This window comes from Panthera leo, chromosome C2 (genome assembly GCF_018350215.1).
Source record: "Panthera leo isolate Ple1 chromosome C2, P.leo_Ple1_pat1.1, whole genome shotgun sequence".
NCBI lineage: Eukaryota > Metazoa > Chordata > Mammalia > Carnivora > Felidae > Panthera > Panthera leo.
This window is the reverse complement of record NC_056687.1, coordinates 120,232,543-120,254,990: the sequence shown is the minus strand read 5'-3', so window position 1 is coordinate 120,254,990 and position 22,448 is coordinate 120,232,543. Positions and strand designations below refer to the sequence as shown.

At 42.6% G+C, this 22,448-nt stretch overlaps 1 protein-coding gene across 1 annotated transcript in view; it reads right to left on the bottom strand.

Moving 5' to 3' along the window:
* Positions 1-5,606: 5,606 nt before the first annotated feature.
* Positions 5,607-22,448, bottom strand: part of SLC9A9 (solute carrier family 9 member A9) — a 766,376-nt gene continuing 749,534 nt past the window's right edge. Inside the window, exon 15 of the transcript XR_006207068.1 lies at positions 5,607-5,804. The gene's annotated coding sequence lies outside the window, so the exon portion shown is untranslated. The remainder of the gene's footprint in view (positions 5,805-22,448) is intronic.

The window sequence follows — 22,448 nt, the reverse complement described above, 5'->3', positions numbered from 1 at the left end:
AGAGTAGGTATGAAGGTGCAGGATTAGGGGTCTGGGAAGAAGAGCCCTGTGGCCGACATGGATTTCTCAATGTATAATCATTGATACCCACAGAAATTCTTGAAATCTAATCATATGCTGAAAATGTGTTGGCTAATGAAAGGTTCTTGACATTGATACGAGCATAGTTTTATGACGCACAAATACTTACATTTTCAATTCAGCAATTTAAAGTAGCCAAAATCTTCAACTGTCATTGCTCGGCATATACAAAATGCCCGTGCATACTTGTCTGTGTATTCTCCTACATAAAATATCAATGCTCCCAGGCTCAGATACTTGGTGGATTTAGGCTAAGTCATATTTAGACCATATCTGATATTTTGTCTAAAATTTCCCGAACTGAACAACCTCTTATTCTACATCCAAATATTGTGTAATATTTCAGTCAATAATTTTTTGTTAATGTCGAACTTAGATTTCCATTGTTTCTCTTTCATGTGGAAAATAGAACAGTTCCTAGATGGGGAAGGCCATGGGATATAACTTATTGGATCAAAGGGTATGCATACCGTTTTGTTCTTGAGCACTTGAAATGATTTATGTCACATATTCCCTTCCAAAAGCTTAGTATTTACCATTCTAACTATTTTATAAATTGTTTACTCATTAAATTTCAAGCATTTCTGTGAAGTAGGTACTATTATTATTATGATGCTCATTACACATATGGGGGAGCTGAGAATGGTGGCATGGAGGGGTTAAGTACCTAACACAAGGCTGCACGGTTAATAAATGGAATTAAAACTGAGATTTAAACAGGAAATCTGGCTCCACAGTCTGTGGCCTGCACTGCTATACCAGGCTGTCTGCATTCAATGGTGGCTTGAGTTTTATGATAATTCCACTATTGTAGGGTTGAGATTTCCATATTATGAATCGAAGTGTGTACCAAACATTTAAACCAACATTTTCAAAAGCACCCAGTACATCAGCCCTCACATTAAAAATACTGCTAATTAGAATATTACCATAGCATCTTAAATACAGAGAACAAACTGAGGGTTTCTGGAGGGGAGGTGGGTAGGGAGATGGGCTAAATGGGTGAGGGATATTAAGAAGGGCACTTGTTGAGATGAGCACTGGGTGTTAATATGTAAGTGATGAATCACTGGGTTCTACTCCTGAAAGCAATACCATGCTGTATGTTAACAAACTTGAATTTAAATAAATAAATTAAAAAAAAGGATATTACCAAAATAGAATCCATTAATGTTTCTTTGGGCCAATAAAAGGAAAAGATTTAACAAGCATTCCTTAAAATTCACTGCAGGAATGCCGCTATAGGATGTCCCCCGTAGAAAGGTTTCTCTCAACGAGTAAGTTTGGAGAACATCATGTGTTATATCCATGTATTTGAGATTCACGACCCACATAGTAAAAGTTCAATGAAGTCCTCACTAAAGACACCTGTTTAACTTTTTTTTAGCCCAGAATTTACCAAGTTAAGTTGACAAAAATTATTTTTTCACAAAACACTTATTATCAGACCGAAGGGCCAGTGTTGTACAATTTTGAGCTGGTCCCTTAAAATTAAAGCCTTGGCTCTGAGATTTCTTGAAGGCAAGCAAAAAGTGGGGAGGGGCTGAAGAAAATGACCAGCAAGCGAAATGATTCAGGCTGGCATCTTTGTGTCAGCACTGTCCAAATTCTCCTGTTAAGGTCTACAACAATGTGCTAAAAGGGTATTTCCTATCACTGAATAGCGTCGTCTGTTAGATTTCTTTCTGATCTGAGGCAGCTCTTGCTGCAAATTTGGGAAGAGTAGCGGTGAATCTCACTTGCCTTTCCTGTGTGTGCTGTAGATATCTCCTCAAATAGCCTTGCTTTGTTTGACATTTTAGAGTGATTTCTGAATGTTCAAAAAGGGCAGATTCTAAATCCAGATCTGGTGAGAAATGCTGTTACTTATCTGAGAAGAGCAGCAATGGAGTGCACACACAGATGTGAAAGGAGATCTTTTTAAAACAGAAATAAGAGAGGAGAGAGATAGAGAAGAACTTGATGTAGGAATTTGATATTATTGAAGGCCCTGCAGTTATGGTAGGCACCTCATGCTGTAATTTCTCTTCATTTGGGCTGGGATTCCCAGCCACATTCTAAGAATATGATTAAGAACATTGTATTCTCTGTACTGTAACTCTCTCTCCCTCTCTCACTCTCGCTTTCTCTCGATTTCTCAACACCAGTCAGGTTTGGGCTTATTGTATTTTTGGACAACTGGTTCTGACTCTGGCTTTGTCCTCTCTTCCCATGTCTTCCCCATGGTAGTGACCCCCCCCCCCCCATCTTTTGGTCCCTCTGGACAAGTCAACACTCCCCAGGGCAAGATGGAGAACAACTTCGCTTTCTTACAGTCATCATTGCTTTTCCTGTTTCTCCCCATCAACTGGCTCCCAAGGCCCAGGACTATCGGGAACCACTGTTGTGTGGACCCTCCACGCTGCGCTTCTATTTTCCATTAGTCTTGGGCCTACGCCGGCAGGGAGGAAACTGCTCTCTGGAAGTAAACTTGTGACCTGTGCAAAATGAATTCACTTTTCGATGGCACCAGAGGACCATTTAGTAAATTACTTTCATTGTACAGAATACCACCCTGGTGTCCTGGAAGATGGAATTGGTGTCACATGGGTGAGCTATTTTCTCCCTGAGAAAAAGTATACTTCCATAAAGGGCTCTGGCAGGTGTGTGATGAGTCTGGTCGGGGGACGGTGGGAGGGGGGTCTGGCAGGACAGGGCAAGCATGGCGATAGAGTTTGGTCCCTAACACTTCTAGAAGTGGGTCAGGAGGGTTTTCTGGGGACACTAAAAATAATTCTTCACTGCAGTTTGTGGCAGTAACGTTGACTGATGGAAACAACAACAATGGCAACAAGTGTTTACTTAGCTCCTGTCAAACTCCGGCACAGTGGAAGATACTTCACGCATATTATGTCATTTAATTTAGCAAAAACAGTAAGAGATAGGTATTTTGATATCGCTGTTTCATGGAAATGAGACTATAGAGAATTTAAGCCTCATATTAAGGTCAGGCACATAGAATGTGTTGACATGAGAGTACAAATTCATTCATTCATTCAACAAATATTTATGTTACAGAGACCCTTCTGGGTGCCAGGGATATAGCAGGCAACAAACCCCCCAAATGAGAATATAGTATATTAGACAATGAAAAGTGTAATGGAGAAAAATAAAGCAGGATAAGGAGATGGAAAGCCTTTGTGTGGATGACTGTTCTATGTTATGTGAGCAGGGGTCAAGGAAGTTGTCTCTGATAAGGTGACATTTAAGTAGAATTGAAAGGAAGGCAGAAGTGAGTCATGTACATACTTCAGAGAGCAGGAAACAGTAGGAGCAAGGGCCCTGTGATGAAAATGTGCTTGGCGTGGGCAAAGACAGGAGATCAATGTGACTGGAGCAGAAAGGGGGAGGGGCAGGGGTAAGAAATGAGGGTAAATGCCCTTATCAAAGAGACCTCTGAGAGCTTCCTCGCCTCTTTTGCCACGTGAGTACACAGTGAGGACTGCGGCTATCTACAAACCAGGAAGTAATCTTTCATCAGACACTGAATCTATTGGTGCCTTCATCTGGGATTTCCCAGCCTCCAGAACTGCGAGAAAGTTTTTTTTTTAATTTTAATTTTTTAATGTTTATTTATATGAAAGAGAGAGAGAAAGAGAGAGAAATTGAGCGGGGGAGGGGCAGAGAGACAGAGACAGAATCTGAAGCAGGCTTCAGGCTCTGAGCTGTTAGTACAGAGCCTGATGTGGGGCTCGAACTCACGAACCATGAGATCATGACCTGAGCTGAAGTTGGACACTTAACCGACTGAGCTACCCAGGATCCCCAGAGAAATAAATGTTTTTAAGCCACCCAGTCTATGGTATTTTTGTTAGAGGAGCTCAAATGGGCTAATTCACACTATAAAGGCTAGTAAGGGTTCTTCCTTTTGCCGTGGGAGATGTCAAGCCCCTGGTACTCTTTAATTGCCCAGAGTCAGGAGGCCCAGCCTCTATGCCCCAGGAGAGGATAGTCACCCTTTGGGGTTCCATGAATGGATCACAGATGGATGCTGTAATTCTTCACTCTTCCAGCTAGGTATAGAGGAGAACAATACCCTTTTCACCTTCACCATCTCTGTACTTTTCGAAACTTGCATGGGGAAGTGAGTTGCCCAGCAGAACAACTCTGAGGAGGCCCCTGCCACCCTCTAGACCCACATACCACTTTGAGTCACAAGAATGGACAAATAGCTTCGGGTTTTCCCACATTTCTTCCTGAGAGATTTCCTGGGCCAACTCCATGCTGAATATGTCGTGAATATATTTTCTTTAATCCCTAATCGCCATCCGATAAGCCCTCCCTGAATGTTCCCCTATCCCCACGCTACTCTGTACATGCTGAAATCTGACCCTTCTTCCATTTCTCTTCATCTGTCCAACCCTCCCTCTATGCCCTTTGGAGCTTTTGGTTGTCATTCTGTCATCAGCACACACATTCTCATCCTCTTCCCTGGATGTGCCCTTTACCCTCTCACTCCAGCTGGACCCTGGCTCTCCCTGAGGACACTGCTTCTTCTGCAGTCTTCTCAAGGAGAGACTTTTGATTTCATACCCCATGGACCTTAAAGCCTGGAAAAAAGGGAAAGTCTCTTCCTGACTTGCCTTTGCTACTTCTAATTAATCATTGCTCTTGCTTCCAACTTCAAAGCTCTCAGCCCCTTTGAAGCACATCATCTGATGTTACCACCTGCTACCCCACCTTGTTGTCATTCACTGACCTTAGTCCTTGTGCCTCCAGCACCTGCTTTGCTGTCTTTATCTCTACTGCCAACGATAATGATAGTGACAGCGCTCACTGAGTTTTCTCTCTTCTCCTGGAACTCTTCTAAACACCCCAAAAGCTTTATCTTATTTAATTCCTTTAATGCTATGAGATAGCTATTGTTACCACCCTCATTGTATAGATGAGCAAATTGAGGTGCAGAGAGTAATACACTTTACCTAGCATCACACACAGTTAGTGACAGAGTCAGGACTGGAAATGCAGTCTGGCTCCTGAGCATGCGCACTTAAACACTATATAAAGCTGTTTCCTTGTCAATGTTCTTGGCAAACTTAACAGCTATGCAGATGACCCGTTTGACACCCTGGTCTCTCCGTTCCTTGATCTCCTTGGTTCCTCTACTCTACCACAACTACCCACACCTACAGTCACATCCATGGCCTTGTCATCAGTGATAACAGCATTACCTCAAAATGTTGATTTTGAGTTTTGCACTCTTTGTGTCTTTCTAACCCTCTACAGTAGTAGTCCCAATTCAGAAATCCCTCAACCTTGGGAAAGCCTCAATTCCAACAAATGGTATTAATATATCCCGTACCCCCTGCCCCAAATCTTCATATCCTTTCAGTGGACTATGGCAACAAGTTGAGGGAGCACTTCCTGATTTATCTAAGGCTGTATAACAAATCACCACAGAGCTTAGTGGCTCAAGACAGCAAACTTTATTTGCTCACAATTCTGTAGGCCAGAAATTTGAGCAACACTTGACTGGATGGCTCTTCTGTTCCATGTGGCTTCAGCTGGAGTCCCTCATGAGGCTGGAGTCAGATGACAGCTGAGATTGGAGTGTCCACGACAGCCTATCTCAGGTCTGGAACCTCGGTGGTGATGGCTGGGATCTCTCTCTTGCTCTCTCTCACTCACTCTCAGTTCATGCAGGGCTGCCTCCAGGGTCTGTCTTGGGCTTCCTTACATGACAGCTGGATGGCAAGAGTGAGTATTTTAATTGGCAAAGCTCGAAGCTGCAGAAACTTTGCACACAGCACACAGCACTTTGGCTGCATTCTCTTAGTCAAAACAAAATATACAGTGAGCCCCAATCCAAAGGGAGGGGAAATAGACTCCCCCTTTTGGTGGGTGAGTGGCAGGATCATACCGCAAAAGAGCATGTGCATGGGGGGTATTGTTGTAGCCGTCTTTGGAAATACATTTTAACCGTGACATAGCACTTCAATTTCCTATTACCTGTCTCATCCTCTCCCCTTTCCTCCTTGCCTGACAATATTCCTGACCTGGTCAAACCCAACTATCAATCCACTCCATGCTTGCATTTGAGTAGATGAATGTTTCTGGAGAAAAATCATGCAACTTTCTGAATTTTTAATAGAAACGTTCTAACTTTCTAACTTTGCTTCCAACCAGCTGGCCTTCTTTCAAATTTGCATGCCATGCTCCTTCCAGTCTCTGGCCCCTGAATGTGACACTCCCCCAAACATTTGCATGGCTGTTGTCAACCATTCACATCTCATCTCCTCCCAGAGGCCTCTGAACACCTTAGTCAGGAAGATTTCACTTGCCCTCTTGTAGACACCCCATATCACATTACTTCATTTTCTTCATAGCAGTCACCCTCTAAAATTTGCTTATTCATCAGATGGTTTCTGTGTTTAGTGTTAATTCCCTCACCAGAATGCTAGCTTTTTGAGGGCAAGACTTTATCTTGTGATTCATAGAGTCTAGACAAGGCCTAGCACAGAGTATGTTCTCTGTGGATATTTATTAACTCGCTGAACCAATGTTTTTTGATTTACTGAATCATATAAGTAATTCAAGCATATGAGAAAAATTTCAAATAACATCAAGGCATAAAATAAAAAGTAAAATTATCCTTCTGCCTTCTCCAGGTCCTGCTCCTAAAAAGTAAGTTGGTTTGGGAAGTTGTGGAATTTAGCACATGAACATCATCCCTCTCTCTCTTTTTTTTTTGAAAGTTATATTGTTGTTTAGAATGTCTTCTTTTGTTTCCTTTGTAACTATATACCTTCTTTTGGTTATACTTTATCACTATTTCTTGGGTCCCCTTTATGTGATAAGAGAAAATGTACCATAGCCTCTCCCTTCCCCTTGTCTCTATCCCCTCTGCCCTCAACATGGGTTATTACTGTTATGTGATCAAGGTTTATTACATTTATATTCTGATCTGTAATATAATTACGTCTTCTGTGCTTTTACGATAGGTTAGTTTCTTAAAATCAAAAACCATTATATGGCAATTGGAAATTATAATTATGTAAATATTATTCAGTGGAGAACCAAGTAGTTTGATTAGAGTTGTAGAGAAAGAAAAATAATCCTAAATTACCAAACTTATGGCACTCAAAGGAGAAAAGACCCAATCTTCAAGGTCAAATGAGTTCTCTGTTTTCCACTTCATATTACTTTACTTGCTAAAATCATGCTGCAGTTTAATTTGCTTTGATTTGACATATGACATTTCTTGACAGCTTTCTTTATCTTTTCTAAAATCTCTAATTGCCTCTCTTTTTTTCTTGTTGATATGAATATTATAATAATAAAATAAATCTTTTATAGCAGTTACTCAAGGTCAGGCACTAAATACTGTGCATGCATTATTTCATTTAATACCCACAATGACCCTAGGAAGTAGAAATTATTTTTATACCCATTTTTAAACCAGAAAAGTGAGCCAAGGGGAATTTAAGTAATTGCTCAAGGTCACATACTTAGTTTGTAATTTGAACCAAGCAGTCTGATTTTGGAGATGGAGATTTTAATCACGTGATTTATTCATCTAATTAGTAGGTATATCAAGCTTCTATAATTACACTGTTGTCGAAATAAATCGATTTTTTTAATTGATGGACTTTATGGGGTGCAGGGGGCATTCCCAACTTCCTGTTTCAGTGTGAGTTTTAGGTTTTAGTATTGCTGCATAGCCGTCATCTTGACATTTTTTTTGTTGCACTTCTGGTTTGATCCACACATCTTCCTGTTTCTTTCGTTTCATTTAAATTTTTGCTGGCATACATATAAGTCTTTCAGAAAGTGTAACTAGAAAGCCAAATTTCTGAATCCTTGCATGTTTAAAAAGTTCTCGCACTTGATTGATGGTTTGCTTAGCTATAGAATTTAGGTTGAAAATAATCTACCAGAACTTTGCTGGGATTGTGCCACTATCTCCCAGGATCCAGAATAATTGATAAGAAGTCTGATGCCCATTCTTTTGTAGATATTTCCCCCATCCCCCCCCTTAAGGTTTTTGTTCTTCTCCTTAACTTTGATGTTTCAAAATTTCATAATTAGGTGTGGGCCTTTTTGTTCAGTAATTGGTGCATCCAAGACTTGTGTTTCCTTCTGCTCTAGGAAATTTTCTTCAATGATTTATTTAATTTTCTTCCTTCCAGTTCTTATTTTTTTCTCTCCTGGAACTCCTGTGGGATTGGTGGTAGAATTCCTAGATGGAAGTTAGAGCTACCATTTTGCTTAAGTTTTTCTCCTCTTTTCCTTTAAAAATTTCCTCCTTTCCTTTCTTCTTTCTTCCTTCTTTTAAATCTCAGTCTTTTCTGTGACTTTGTCTTCTGGCCCTTCTATTGATTTTTCTTTTGACAATTATGTACTTAATTTCCAAAGCATTGCAGTTGTTCTCTGTACTATGTTCAAGTATCCTGTTCAATTTTGATGGATACAGTCTCTTTTCAAACCTGTACATGCACTTGAGTAATCAGTTCCTTTGTTTACCTTCGAGATTCTTTCATGCTGTTGGTTTTCTTAAAATGTTTGCTGAGACTTGGTGGCTTGTTCCTGTTTGTAATAGAAAGATTAGATTTTTAAATGTGGGCCACTAAGGTAAATTCCTTTTGGAGCCGAGGAGATCTCTTTTTACAGCAGATATCACCATCCTTCTTTTCCAAAAAGATGTCTCTGGGCTATTCATACTCTGGGGGCAGTTCACACTGCTTGCTCCCCATATATAACCTGGTATGTTTTTATCCAACTAAAACCAGAATAAAGTGAGTGCCATGGGAAGGCTTAGGGAGAAAGAAGGGGAGTCTGTCTTATAGGTGGTGGTTCTGCCACAGGTTAGTATTTTAAGTGGCTCATTGTGTACAATGGAACCCTAGAAGGTTTTTGTTTTTGTTTTATTATTATTGTTATTGTTATTATTTTATTTTATTTTTTTTAGCAAGAGCAGGGGAGAGGGCAGAGGAGAGAGTGAATCTTAAGCAAGCTCCATGCCCAGTGTGGAGCCTCATATGGGGCTTGGTCCCACGACCATGAGATCATGACCTGAGCTGAAATCAAGACTCAGATGCTTAACTGACTGAGCCACCCCGGAGTCCCTGTTTTTGTTTTTTTAAAATGAAGACTTTATTTTTGTAGAGCAGTTTAAGGTTCATAGTGAAGTTAAAAGGGAGGTACAGAGGTTTCCCTTATACCCCCTTCTTCCACACACGCATAGCCTCCCCCACAATGGATATTCCACAACAGAGGGGTACATTTGTTACAACTGATGAACCTACACTGACACATCCTGATTACCCCAAGTCTATAGTTTACATTAAGGTTCACTCTTGATGTACAAACGTATGATGACACGTATCCATTACTATATTATGCAAAGCATTTTCACTGCTCAAAAAGTCCTCTGTGCACTTCCTGTTGCCCCTTCCCTCCCCCTGCCCCCAACCCCTGGCAACCATGGATCTTTTTATTGTCTCCATAGTTTTGCCTTTTCTAAAATGTCATATCCAGAATGTCATATTATTGGAATCGTATAATATGCAGCCTTTTCAGATTTGCTTCTTTCACTTAGTAATATGCATTTAAGTTTTCTCTCCAAGTCCTGATAGTTCACTTCTTTTTATTGCTAAATAATATTCCTTTGTCTGGATGGACCACAGTTTATTTACCCATTCATCTACTGAAGGACATCTTGGTTGCTTCCAATTTAAAGTGTTTTTTAATGGTGGTGAGTTTTTTGTCCTTGTCTCAAAACCCATTGATCAGAACGATCTCCTCCAGCCCCGCATTATCTTACAAAGTCACTGCCCTGCTGTAACCACTGGCAACACAGCCAACTTCCAGGACTCAGAATATGGAGCAACTGTTTAAATCTCTGTTGTCTAAGAAGGGGCTCGGTAGGTTACCCTTGGGCCAGCCCTGGCCTCTTCCTAACTTCTTATTTCGTGCCTATTTTACCACGAATATATCTTTTTTTCCCTCGTGAATATGAGATCATTGTGAAAATTCGAAAAGTTCTTAAGTTGGAATATTAACTATCACTCAATATTATACCACTCAGTAAACAGGTGAAAAGGTAAGTAGCACATGATGTATACAGTTTTTAGTTGACTTAAAAAATTTTATAGCTCGTGTTTTTTTTGGTAAGTTTATTTATTTTTGAGAGAGACAGAGACAGTGTGAGTGGGGGGAGGGGCAGAGAGAGAGAGAGAGAGAGAGAGGGAGAGGGAATCCCAAGCAGGCTCCGTGCAGTCAGCACAGAGCCGGATGCAGGGCTCAAACTGAGGAAACTGTAAGATCATGACCTGAGCCGAAACCCAAAGTCGGATCCCTAACCAACTGAGTCACTCAGGCGCCCCTATAGCTCGTGTTTTTAAACATTCTTCAAAACATGATCCCTGATTGTTGCATGGTATTTATCACATGGGTATACTACAGTTCAATTTTTCTCTACTTTTGAAGTTTGGGATATTTCTAGTTTTTTGTTTTTGTTTTTGTTTTTATCATGAATGCTACTATGAGAAATAAACTCATTCGTAAGGTTTTGCTTTGTTTTGTTTTCACACATTTCTTAGTTCCTTGGATTAATTCTTAGAATGCAGATAATAGACAAAAGTGTCTCAACACATTCTAGAGCTTTTGTTACATACTGCCCAATTGTCCATCTGATGGTGAAAAATGGCTATCCTTTTTGCTAGTATGTAAAAATTCCCTTTTGACTGAACTAACATCTAAACTTGATATCGTTTTAAAAAAGAGAGACACTGGGGAAACAAAGAGTTTCTATCAGTATGATAAGAGAAAATATTTTTAGGCGTTTTTTTCTCTTGCATTTTTAAAAAATCCTTAGTGAGATTAAATATGTCTGGTATCCCATTTGCATTTCTTCTTTAGCAATTTTTCCTTTCAGATCTTTTGCCTTTTATTGTGCTAGTGTGCTTCTCTTTTATTAATTTATTTGTAAGCCTTTTATAAATTAAGAATTTTTCACACATTTATATGGACGTATGCATATCTATATCTACAAAATCAAACAATTTACTTAAATATTGTTTATTTAAATCTTGCTATTGTTGCGTTTCTATAGCAGGGGTGAGATGTGAGCCCTCCATGGAAGGGTTGGGCCTCCTCTCGGAGGCACAGAGCCCACAGAGCCGTCAGCGCTGTTACCATTTTGCAAAGCTCCAGGGAAGCAAAACAAAAGAAACAGGGCAGCTTTGAAGGTCCCTGCCAAACTCTTTAGAGCAACAGGATTAGGAGGAAAATGAGGCTTCTAAGAGCATGACTAAACATTTAATACCCCCTCGGAACCCACAAAACAAAAACACAATCATCTTCATCTCACAATTAGAAAGAAATCACGAAGGACAGTGGCTTTGCTGATCTCCTTAAATGCATTATAAACCTTAGATGGAAATTTTTTTTTTTTTTTTGCAACAAAGTGGCCAAAGCTTTATGGCCAGGACAGGATAACTCAGAGCAGATCTTCAGGTACCCAAGACTTTTCATCCCTAGAAACATGGGGCTTAATTTCTACATCATACGTGGTTTTAGTCTGCATAAATTTACTACTGCTTTTGAAATAATTCAATTTCAAGAACAATGGAAGCTCGAAACCACTTTGGTGGTAGCCATTAATAGCTCTTGTTTGATGAATAATTCTGAAAACTCTTTTTTTCTTGTTGTCACAAAAAATGAACTGGTGATGCATATGCTAGCATTAAGAAAGAGCTTAATATATTGGCAGATAAAAACACAGCACACACTGAAGGAATGTATTATGGACATAAGCCATAAAAATGTTTTCAATTTCTTTTGGTGTTAAGATACAGCGTAAGAAACTAGTCAATTTCTGGAGAGTCACTTGAGGCAATTTGCATATAGAATGTTTATGGCAGATGTGACTGAATAAATGGAGCCAGTTCCTGTGAATTTTGCCTCCCATCTTTGTCCAGGCTACCAGCATCTGGAAATTGTGGCCATGCTGCATTAAGAAAAATGATTACAGGGATCGAAGACAATATTAGGTCTTCCCAAAAAAGTTTATATGATTTTAACTGAATTTGCAGCTAACTGATGTAGTACTATTAGAGGTTTCTGTGAAGTGAGCAACTTAAGGAACTCTTTCAACGGCAAGAGAAATAAATATTTTTCTCCCAGTCCCCAAAACTTTTTTCTTTTCTTTTCTTTCCTTTCGTTTTCTTTTCTTTTCTCTTTTCTTTTCTTTTCTCTTTTCTTTTCTTTTTTTTCTTTTTCTTTCCTTTCCTTTCCTTTCCTTTCCTTTCCTTTCCTTTCCTTTTCTTCCCTCCCCTCCCCTCCCCTCCTCTCTCTCCTCTCTCTCCTCTCCTCCTCTCCTCTCCTCTCCTCTCCTCTCCTCTCCTCTCCTCTTTCCTCTCCTCTCCCCTCTCCTCTCCTCTCCTCTCCTCTCCTCTCCTCTCCTCTCCTCTCCTCTCCCCTCTCCTCTCTTCTTTCTCTCCTCTCCTGTCCTCTCCTCTTTTCTCTCCTTTCCTCTCCTCTCCTCTCTTCTCCTCTCTTCTCTTCTCTTCTCCTCTCTTCCCCTCCCCTCCCCTCCCCTCTCCCTCCCTTTTTCTCTTCTCTTCTCTTCTTTTTTTCAATGGTGTAACATGAATTCACTCTGTTTGTACGCACTGACATCCTTTTGCATTTCATCCTGGAAGAGAGCTTACTGCAAAGCCTCCTTTACCGCCAGATTCTGGGGAAGCATTTATTTACCTACCAAGGGAGGGGCACTTCATGTGGATAAAAAGTGATGAAAAGGCTATGAAAAGTGACACCACTGAAAGAGAGGATCATTCGCCAAATTACAAAATGCAACAGACAATTTTCTTTGACTCCATTCCAGATGTGAGAAACAGGTAACGTAAGGCAATCATCCTGCCAACAGGACCGGTTTCCTTGGGGCCCTGGCAGAGACAAGGAGGGGCACAGTGAGTGCCACAGATTGCAGCTCATCATGGACTTCTCAGCCCAGATGCAATGGTGAAAATAGATAGCCTCCACTTTCTGTTTGGTTACCTTCAGGGGTCAGGTCCCAGTGCATGTCACAAGTTCTGCTGGCCCGCCTCTTTCCCAGCCACCCTCCACTGGCTCCAGGGTCTTCTCAAGAGCAAATGTCACCAACTCAGGTTGGTCTTCCGTGACCTGCCCATTTAAGTTACATCTCACAGTCACAGACACTCATGGCCTCCTGTGGTGTTCCTTCATGGCTCCCACCGTCATCTGTAAATGCTCATTCAATTGTGTGCTTACCGGTTTCTCCGGCCAGGCTGTGGTCAGGGCTCTCTGCTGCTCCCCTGCACCTGTAGAAAAGGTGCCCAGTAAACCTTGGTGGCAAACGTGGGAGATTTGTGGTTTTCTGAGGGTGACTGGTGTCCATTCTCCTGCCTTGTCCAGGCAAAATTCTCCAACAGCTTGATTTCCATCTGTTTCCTTTTTCACTTTCTCTTTCCTTTTCTCTGTCCTCCCCCCTTTCCCCCTGTTCATTTGTAACAACTTTATTGGTTTCCTTGTTTTTTTCTCCTGTGTTTCTCTAGAAGGAAGCAGATGGGTAGAGGATTTCAGATGAATACTGAATATCACATCCCCATTGATGAGATCATTTCAGAATATTCTAAAATTATTCTTCATGGTTCCATGGCCGGGGAGAAAATATCCCTGGGTTTTTGAGAGTCAGGATGCTGCTGCTGCCAGGTTTAAATCATTATTAAAGAGACAAAGGCTCACCAGGATAAAGCTGCTGGAAAGTTTTCTTCAGCAGTAGAGTATATTCAATAAATACCACTCACCTGGAGGTGTGCTGGGTGAGAGCTCCTTCTTTTGTGTGTATGTACATAATTACTTGTTACTGTACCTAAATGCCACATCTGGGGGGAGCTTACCTTTCTTTAGAACTTTAAGATAGCATCCACCCCGGGACTACCGATAGGAGATGGCTTGGCCCTGGAAAGAATTTTTTTTTTAATTTAATTTAATTTTTTTTTCAATATATGAAATTTATTGTCAAATTGGTGGAAAGAATTTTTAAAAAATTTTTTAATGTTTACATTTGAGAGAGAGAAGGAGAGGGAGAGAGTGCAATCGGGGGAGGGGCAGAGAGAGAGGGAGACACAGAATCCAAAGCAGGCTCCAGGTTCCGAGCTGTCAGCACAGAGCCCACCGCAGGGCTTGAACCCATGAACTGTGAGATCATGACCTGAGCCATAGTCAGACGCTCAACCGACTGAGCCACTGAGGTGCCCCTGGAAAGAATATTTAAAAAAAAAATTTTTTTTTGCATTTATTTATTTTTGAGAGACAGAGTGAGACAGAGCACGAGCAGGGGAGGGGCAGAGAGAGAGGGAGACACAGAATCCAAAGCAGGCTCCAGGCTCCAAGCTGTCAGCAGAGCCCGCTGCGGGGCTCGAACTAATGAACCATGAGATCATGACCTGCGCCGAAGTCGGTCGCTCAACCGACTAAGCCACCGAGGCGCCCCTGGAAAGAATATTTTTAATGGTACTATATTAATGGCCTGAAATTTCCCACCCCTCCTCTTATAAAAGCAATGTGGGCAACTGTGTCAGAAGGGCGATGTCATGCCTTGAGACATGAGAATATGACACGTGTTCCAGGTAGTAGTGCCTACTTGCCACATTTGATCATCTCACTCCTTACTCTCTGGAAAATAAAGGACACATGGACGTGGCTCCTTTAGAGAAGCAATCTGAACTTTGTAAGGATTAAGCCCATCAGTTGGGTGTTGAGCCATCTCTAGCTGAGTCGTTGGATTCCAAGAGCAAGCAGACCCAGCCATGTTACCTGAAAGGTAAACACCCTCCCTGCCCAGCGGTGTCCACGACAGTTGACTCAGGTCAACTGCCTCTTTCTCTCACCTTCAGCTCAGTCCGGGAAAGGCTGCCCTGGTGCAAAGCTCTAGAAAGGCTCAACATCTCATGCAGGCAGGCAGATCTGTCAGTAACCTAGCAACGTGGCAACAAAAGCATTCTCATGCTGTTCAGCTTTTCAAATAATGAAATGATAGTCACAACATTTTGCATTTAAACTGCATCGTCTCCAAGGATCTTAAAATCTGTTGTGAATAGAGAAAAGGAGTCCCAGGAACTTGCTCCTCCCGGGATGGCTAGCTCCATTTTACAGATGGCTAAACCAGGGCAAACAGAGCAAGGAGGTCCATTTCACACGAGTGGCAGAACTAGCTGGGCATCCTACAGAAAGGACTTCTAACCAATAGAAAAAAACTGAAGAAAAGGAGCTGTAAACCAGCCCATTTTTTCTCATTAAACTTTACAACTCCTACGGAGCAGAGAATATGTTGATCATATATTTTGAAAAGTCTCAGCTTTACTGATTGCTAAATTATAGATGAAATCAATGGGTAGGTGGTCTGTCTTACAGCCACACTGCTGAATAGAGAATCAGCTCTAGGAAAAGTTTGCAAGACATGGTTAGTTTTCTAAAAATGTGATTATACCGTGATTGTTTTCTCAAGATGTAGTTCATTTCTGATCTGAAGGCAGATACTGTTGTTTGTCTCTGCCTTCTTTTTTGTTAGCAATGGTGGTTTGAAAAACATCGCTACAAATTTTTTGATATTCCTTCCAGTGAGAGATAGGGTCTTTGTAATCTCCCCTGAGTCTGGGTGGGTTTATGACTGATCCAATCAACAGAGTATTGTAGAAGTTATGTTATATAGCTTCCTAGGCTGAATCCTATAAGGTAATACAGTTTCTTCCTTACTCACTGACATTGGGAGCCCCAGGAGGCCATGTAAGGAGTCTGACTACCGTGAGGCTGGCACGCTGTGTAGAAATCCAAGCCACACTGTCAGGCTATGTGTGGGTACTCTAGTTAACCATCCCAGCTGAGCTCAGCCTTTGAGTCATTCCCACCCAGGCACCAGACATTTGAGTGAAGAAGTCTCTAGATAATCATTCTGCCCCCCGCCCACCGCCCAGTCATTCTAAATGTCCCACCTGAATCCTCTGACATCATGAAACAGATACTAGCTATCCTTTCTGTGCCGTTTTCCAAATTATCTGCAAGAATCATTAAATCGTTGTTTGATGCCACTAAGTTTTGTAACCAAACCCATTTGTACGCCCAATGTGCGGTGCGGTCAGTCACTGAGGCATTGAGTATGCGTCAAGGAAAGGGTTTATTTGAGAGATAGCCAACCAACGAGGGCAAGGCAAGCCTCAAATCCACCTCCCCAAGGGTTGGGGTTGTATTTATTTAAGGGTGACTGCTCAGGATGTCATGGGGGATGTAGGCTGAATGCAATATGCTTATTAGATATAGGGACAAAGGAGTGTGTCCTCCTTTCTGAGCATGAGCAGTCAGGAATCCTGTCTCTTCATGGGACATGTGTTCATTAAATGGCAGCATACGCATGACAAACAGGGGAACATCCCGGGTGTGTCCTCACAGAGTTTACTTTCGTTTCCTCTTCTGTGCATCTGCAAGAATTCTTCCTGGTTTGATCTAATCTTAACTAGTCTCATTGGTGGTCGGTAGGCTTCTGCAAGACAAGCTCGTAAATCAGTCAGATCAGCCAGTGTTTCCTCAGGGTAGGATGGTAAAGCATTTGTTAATGTGTTGGTTTCAGTTTAAGGACATTTCTTGACTAGCAACAATAACTAGAACACTAACAAAACCCCAGTGGTTCACCCTCCTCTGCATATTTATGTTCTGGAGGAGAGGCTGTGGCCCTTTGTCAACCGCTGAGGATGAATATTTATTTGTCTAAGAGAATTATGGTCATTTCGTTTCTTTTACTACATGTTTAGATTGAGTATGGCCCAGAGATTCAATCCTGGCCAATAAGGAGAGTGGAGAAGTTTGCTGGGGCTCTGCTCTCAGGACATTTCCCTTTCTTCTCAATGAGATTTGCAGGGCAGAGTGGTTCTCAGTGCTACCTTTGGGTGCTGTTGTCTGTACATGATGCCTACTCCTGTGCTACCCGTCCTGGGACTAGGAGGAGAACCGAGAGCCCACGAGGACGAGCCACACGCTGAAGGTGATAGGTCAAAGAGACAAGGATGGAGAAGCTATGTCCTTGGTTAAGCACCACATTGGTGATGCTCGATCCTGGAACCACCACCACCACCATTTCCTCATTGTTTAAGCCTGTGTGTGTTGGGCCTTCTGAGACCTGCAGCCAAAGCTTCCTAGTGGCTCCCTGATATTTCAGAGCATAGGTTTTGATCCTAAAGCTCTAGGTTCAAATCTCAGCTCTGTCACTTACTTGCTGTGAAACTTTCAGTTGTTCTGACTCTGTTTCTTCATCTGTAAAATGAGGATAAACACGTTTTCATCACTGAATTTTTATGAAGATATAATGATTCACTCAGTAAATACTTATCGAGTGCCTGACTCCCAGATCAAAGAGGCAGAGAAATTCTTTCCAAAGACGGCCTGCTTCGAATCCCCATCATCGACAGAACCTCGTCGCCCTTTTTTTTTTTGCACTTTTATTTCTCTATGAACACATCCAACTACTCTTTTCTTGTTTTCTGCCTCCCTAATATTCATGGCCTGTCAATGAAGATCGTGCTTAAGAGCGGTCTTGATGTCCACTCACACCTGCAGCTGAGAGACGTGGTTGAGGGGCTCTTTCCTGTGTGGCTGGAAGCATCACATATGCTGTGTGCTGCCTTGCCCCTGTTTATCCCGAGGAATTGCCCCGTCTCACATTTTAGCTCTCTGGGCCTGGTTGGAATTCTGTCTGCCTGGCTGCCTAGGCAGCCCTTCAACCCTGAGTGAGGTCTTCAAGTGCTGCTGTCAAGCCCCTGGGGGAGAGAAACAAGTCACGTCCGCCCAGCCTGGCTCTGGGCTGCTGGGCCCCGGAAAACTGCAGCCGTAGAGCCATCGTGTCATGAGTGATGGGCCATGACCTCTCAGCTGTGCAGAACCTCCCCTCCAAAAATGCACATGCGTCCCTTTCCTTTTTCTGTGCACTTGCATCTGCTCACTGAGGCATCTCCCTGGAGCTCAGGATGCTGCATGGTTTTTAGGGTTTTTATGGGTTTGTCAGTTCCAAGTTCTTCTTGCAGTCTTGCAAAGGAAACCTGCTGAATCACCACGGGTGGCCAAATACTGTGGCCAGAACTGGCATTTGATGGGGTTTCTGAGGAGGAGGCCACTGGCCGTTCAATCCTTACGGATTTGTGAGGGGGTGTGGTGGTCTCATTAGGAAGGGAGCAGGAAAGTAGTTGCCTTTTGGGGTCCTACCTCTCATCCCGACTTTTTTACCTCCTTCTTTTGGTTATAGAGAAAACACCTCGCCTCTTAAGTCAGACAGATCTAGACTTGAAAGCTGAACTTGCTGATTAGACACTATTTGTTCTTAGGTAAGTTACTTAACCTCTCTGAGTCTGTTTTTTTTTGAAAAAAGATAATGCTTAACTCATAGGGTTGTTGGAAGGATTAGATGAGCTCACTATGCTTAGTGTAGGGCTCAAGAAATGTCTCATTTTAGATGTCCTTTTTGAAAACACAAGTGCACATCGAGGATTCCTATAATACAGTAAGTGCTTACCAATGAGCACTCCTTCATCACTTAATGATAATTAAAGCAAGGATCAACAGGAGTTAAGTAGAGAGGGTCAAAGGAGAGAGACAGAATCTTGTAGGAAATGGGTGATAGTACCAAAGACATTGATTTTCTCACCTTGTGGCTTTCCCTGGAGTTGGGCCTTTTAGGGGAAATGACTATATATATATATATATATATATATATATATATATATATATATATATATTTTTTTTTTTTTTTTAACGTTTATTTATTTTTGAGACAGAGAGAGACAGAGCATGAGCAGGGGAGGGGCAGAGAGAGAGAGAGACACAGAATCCGAAACAGGCTCCAGGCTCTGAGCTGTCAGCACAGAGCCTGACGCGGGGCTCGAACTCACGGACCGTGAGATCACGACCTGAGCCGAAGTCGGATGCTCAACCGACCGAGCCACCCAGGTGCCCCTATATATATATATTTTTAAATTAGTTCTAAGGTATATACTTTTTTCACAGTTTAACATCTCTGAATTTTGAATTCATCTGACAGTTTGTGGCATTTATAATTACAACTTTTTAAATGATACATGAAGTAAGCTATAATTGAGGGCATCTTAGTTTTGATGAATATGGTAATACTTTTTATAAACAACAATAGTGCCAGGGATCTGGGGCTTTCACTGGGATCTCTTAGAACTGCACCTCCAGACAAAGTAGCCACTATCACCATGTGGATTTTCAGAACTTGAAATGTGGTGAGTCCCCCCACCGTGACATGGTGTAGTGCAAAACACTTACCAGATTCTGAAGATGTAGTATGGAAAAAAATAATGCTAAAATATCTCCTGAACACTTTTTTTTTTAACTGATTACATGTCAAAATAATTATACTTTGGATATAGTGGGTTACCTAAACTACATGACTAAAATTGATTTCATCTTTTTACTTTTTTAAATGAAATTTTTAAAAATGTTTACTCATTTTTGAGAGAGGGAGGGAGAGAGAGAGAGAGGGAGAGAGAGGGAGAGAGAGAGAGAGAGAGAGAGAGACAGAGCATGAGCAGGGGAGGGGCAGAGAGAGAGGGAGACACAGAATCTGAGGCAGGCTCCAGGCTCTGAGCTGTCAGCACAAAGCCTGACATGTGGCTCAGACTTACAAATCTTTGAAATCATGGCCTGAGTGGAAGTTGGCTGCTTAAATGACTGAGCCACCCAGGCACCTCTCATCTTTTTACTTTTTTAAAGTGGCTACTAGAAAGTTTAAATTCCCACGTGCAGCTCGCATTACATTTCTCCTGGACAGCATTACTTTGGAAAAAGACCAGACATTGTCTGTTGTGACCACCCTATAGACGCTGGATGGACTATAGCCCCAAATTTGGTTTAGATTATAGCATATATCAAAAGGATAGGAAAAGGCTTATTATCACATAATGATGCTTTTTAGGGGAGGGTGGAGTGGATCCCAGGCAGGTCCAAAGATGGCTGGAGAGAGGAGGGAAAGGAGACTGGTTAGAGGATGGGACTGAGGTTAGCGTTCCCACCCCCAGAGATTTATCTGACCTAAAACTCCCTCAAGGGAACACCTGGGCTTCCCCCCCCGCCCCCCGCCCCCAGCTTTCCCAGATGTGGGACAGAAAGGGAAGATGAAAGGGGAAGGTCAAAAGTGTCAGTTCCAAGTGCTGATAATAAAGGAGCCATTAGCGAGGGAGAGAGGGAAGATGGCGGCGTAGGAGGATGCTGGGCTCATCGCGGGTCCTGCTGATCACTTAGATTCCACCTACACCTGCCTAAAGAACCCAGAAAACCACCAGAGGATTAGCAGAACGGAGTCTCTGGAGCCAAGCGCAGACGAGAGGCCCACGGAAGAGGGTAGGAAGGGCGGCGAGGTGGTGCGCGCTCCACGGACTGGCGGGAGGGAACCGGGGCGGAGGGGCGGCTCGCCGGCCAAGCAGAGCCCCCGAGTCTGGCTGGCAAAAGCGGAGGGGCCGGAGGGACTGTGTTCCGACAGCAAGCGCGACTTAGCATCTGGGAGGTCATAAGTTAACAGCTCTGCTCAGAAAGCGGGAAGGCTGGAGGACAAAGGGAGGGAGAGCTGCTGAGCCCCCGGAGGGCAGAGCTCAGCTTGGTGGGGAACAAAGGAGCTCACCAGCGCCATCTCCCCCGCCCATCCCCCAGCCAAAATCCCAAAGGGAACAAGTTCCCGCCAGGGAACTTTCTCGCTCCGCGCAAACACCCAACTCTGTGCTCCTGCGGAGCCAAACCTCCGGCAGCGGATCTGACTCCCTCGCTGCCACAGGGCCCCTCCTGAAGTGGATCACCTAAGGAGAAGCGAGCTAAGCCTACCCCTCCTGCCCCCGTGCACCTCGCCTACCCACCCCAGCTAATACGCCAGATCCCCAGCACCACAAGCCTGGCAGTGTGCACGTAGCCCAGACGGGCCACGCCACCCCACAGTGAATCCCGCCCCTAGGAGAGGGGAAGAGAAGGCACACACCAGTCTGACTGTGTCCCCAGCGGTGGGCTGGGGGCAGACATCAGGTCGGACTGTGGCCCCGCCCACCAACTCCAGTTATACACCACAGCACAGGGGAAGTGCCCTGCAGGTCCTCACCACTCCAGGGACTATCCAAAATGACCAAACGGAAGAATTCCCCCCAGAAGAATCTCCAGGAAATAACAACAGCTAATGAACTGATCAAAAAGGATTTAAATAATATAACAGAAAGTGAATTTAGAATAATAGTCATAAAATTAATCGCTGGGCTTGAAAACAGTATAGAGGACAGCAGAGAATCTCTTGCTACAGAGATCAAGGGACTAAGGAACAGTCACGAGGAGCTGAAAAGCGCTTTAAACGAAATGCAAAACAAAATGGAAACGACGACAGCTCGGATTGAAGAGGCAGAGGAGAGAATAGGTGAACTAGAAGATAAAGTTATGGAAAAAGAGGAAGCTGAGAGAAAGAGAGATAAAAAAATCCAGGAGTATGAGGGGAAAATTAGAGAACTAAGTGATACACTAAAAAGAAATAATATACGCATAATTGGTATCCCAGAGGAGGAAGAGAGAGGGAAAGGTGCTGAAGGGGTACTTGAAGAAATTATAGCTGAGAACTTCCCTGAACTGGGGAAGGAAAAAGGCATTGAAATCCAAGAGGCACAGAGAACTCCCTTCAGACGTAACTTGAATCGATCTTCTGCACGACATATCATAGTGAAACTGGCAAAATACAAGGATAAAGAGAAAATTCTGAAAGCAGCAAGGGATAAACGTGCCCTCACATATAAAGGGAGACCTATAAGACTCGTGACTGATCTCTCTTTTGAAACTTGGCAGGCCAGAAAGGCTTGGCACGAGATCTTCAGTGTGCTAAACAGAAAAAATATGCAGCTGAGAATCCTTTATCCAGCAAGTCTGTCATTTAGAATAGAAGGAGAGATAAAGGTCTTCCCAAACAAACAAAAACTGAAGGAATTTGTCACCACTAAACCAGCCCTACAAGAGATCCTAAGGGGGATCCTGTGAGACAAAATACCAGAGACATCACTACAAGCATAAAACATACAGACATCACAATGACTCTAAACCCGTATCTTTCTATAATAACACTGAATGTAAATGGATTAAATGCGCCAACCAAAAGACATAGGCTATCAGAATGGATAAAAAAAACAAGACCCATCTATTTGCTGTCTACAAGAGACTCATTTTAGATCTGAGGACACCTTTAGATTGAGAGTGAGGGGATGGAGAACTATTTATCATGCTATTGGAAGCCAAAAGAAAGCTGGAGTAGCCATACTTATATCAGACAAACTAGACTTTAA